This window comes from Mastomys coucha, unplaced genomic scaffold (genome assembly GCF_008632895.1).
Source record: "Mastomys coucha isolate ucsf_1 unplaced genomic scaffold, UCSF_Mcou_1 pScaffold5, whole genome shotgun sequence".
NCBI lineage: Eukaryota > Metazoa > Chordata > Mammalia > Rodentia > Muridae > Mastomys > Mastomys coucha.
The window spans coordinates 53,407,611-53,409,821 of record NW_022196911.1 but is presented as its reverse complement, the minus strand read 5'-3'; the positions used below and the strand labels follow the sequence as shown (position 1 = coordinate 53,409,821).

General features: G+C 49.6%; 1 protein-coding gene across 2 annotated transcripts in view; it reads right to left on the bottom strand.

Annotated features, from left to right (window-relative positions):
• Window positions 1-552, bottom strand: part of Znf692 (zinc finger protein 692) — a 7,711-nt gene extending 7,159 nt beyond the window's left edge. The window contains exon 1 of one of the 2 annotated variants that reach the window (XM_031354194.1): window positions 310-552. The gene's annotated coding sequence lies outside the window, so the exon portion shown is untranslated. The remainder of the gene's footprint in view (window positions 1-309) is intronic. The other variant, XM_031354193.1, reaches the window with a different exon arrangement.
• Between the last annotated feature and the right edge of the window lie 1,659 nt (window positions 553-2,211).

Below are 2,211 nucleotides of genomic sequence, written 5' to 3'. Positions count from 1 at the left end.
TGCTGTCGTCGGGGTGTCCGGGACAGACACAGCCCCCGCTCCGTCTGCAATGAATGGAGAGACCATAGAGTCTCCGCAGTGCTCGCGGCTCTCGGATCCAGCCATCCCTTCTTAGAGCCAGAGTGTGCACTTGGAGCACGGGGGGTCGCAGGCAGGAGAAAAGACCTCGACTGGAAACTTGCTCTCCTTGTCTGGAAGCGGCCAGGTCTGCGTGCAGCCTCGCGCGCCTCGGCCTTCTCACTGCCTCCCATGCAGGGGAAGCCCACCCAGCACTGTCAGGGCACCGGGCCAACCCTCGTGGGGTCTTACCTGCACGCCCCAACCCGCCTTTGCCCAGACTGCGCCTGCGCCTCCCGGACCCGTGCGCTCTCTCCGAAAGCCACAGAAGAACCGGGGCCCACCACGCGCGCCGCCGCTGTTTCTCCTTTAAGAAGAAACCGTCCCCACTTCGGCGTCAGGAGGCTGCGGCCTGGCCTTCAGCGGGAAGACAGCTGTCTGCGCCTGCGCGCCGAGAGCCCCGTGCAAAGCCTGCCGGGAATTGTAGTTAGCCTTGGCCCTGAACGACTGTCTGGGATTCCGTTGTCACCGTTCTGTCTATTAGCGTCTTTGCCTCCCAAGCAAACGCTGGCTGCAGCATCCACCAGCTGAAGCCAACTAGAGCCCTTTCTGAACCTCTAGACCACCCTCCAGCTGCAACCCAAAACCTGCTACAAGTTGCCTAGAAAAGTTGTGCAGACTCTGATTTCACATCATCTACAAATGGCTCTGATGGAGTTATTTTCATCAAGCGACCGCAACGGCGCTTGCCAACGGCACTTATTTATTTTCTGTTTTGCTTGAAACAAGGTCTCATGTAATTCAGGCTGGTCTCCAACTCATCCTGTAGCCAAGATAACGTTGAACTCCTGCCTCCACTTTTGAAGTACTGGGATTACAGGCCTGCACCTCTCTGTGTTGGTACATGAAGTGACCAATTCTATTGCCCCTCTGCCCTAGAATGAAGAATTTAGCTCTCTCCTCCTCTGCCACACATTCATCTCACTTTCTTCTCAGCTTCACTCTCAGACTTTGTCTACTCTTGGCTCCCTCCCTCTTGGCTGGCTCCTCTTCTCTCTTAGATCTTTCTATGTTACCAAAAAATGGAATGTATTAGGCTCAGGTCCCTGGCAAGCCTCTCTTTTAGATATGCTCTTTGGGGGTGATGTAATTGGATCACCCATTGATTAATGTTTCTGGCTATCCTTTGGTGATTCCAGACTCCTTTGACTGCCCCGTTGACTCTCCATGGCTAACTCGGTTAATACACTTCATGTGTGTAAAGAATTTACAGTAGTGCCTGGCATAAGGATGTCAACAATGAACAGCCTGGGGGCTCAAACCTCACTCCAAGCCGTTTGCACTATTGACTGCTTTCTGTAGCAATTCACTACAGACTTGGCAGCTCAAAACAGCAGAAATTTACTCCCTTACAATTTTGGAGGTCAAAAGGTCAGCACCAGAGTGCTGAACCAAGCTCTAAATCAAGCAAGAGCTCTAAGAGAATTTTCTCCTTGCCTTTTCTATCTTCCACTGGTGACTAGCATTCCATGACTTCTGGCCATATCACACCAGCTTCTGACTCCATGGGTACACAGCCTCATTCTTGAGCAAGCCTTCTTCTTCCTCTTTCAAACACATAGTCCACTTGGGTAATCCAGATGATCTCCCATCTCAACACCTCAAACAATTATATATATATATATATATATGTGTGTGTGTGTGTGTGTGTGTGTGTGTTATATCTGCAAAGTGTTCGCTACAAAAAAGCAACTTTTACAAATTCCAATAATTAGAACATGGATGTTTGGTGAAACTACGATCATCATAGACTGTTGAGGTGTCTCATCAGAGAAAGGTACTTGCTGAGCAAGTCTGAGGTCTCAGTTTAATCCCTAGAACCCACCATAAGGGTGGAGGGAAAGAATGGCTTCTGTAAAGTTGTCCTCGGGTCTCTGCAAACATGAGGCATGGCACACATGCTCACACACAATATGTATGCACAGATAATAATTTTTATTTTTAAAGATGATCACCACATGTGGTGGTGCATACCTTAATCCCAGCACCTAAGAGGCAAAGGTAAATGGGTCTATTTCTGTGAGCTCCAGTCCAGCCTGATCTACACATCAAGTTCTAAATTGGCCAGGGCTATAGAGTGAGACCCTGACACAA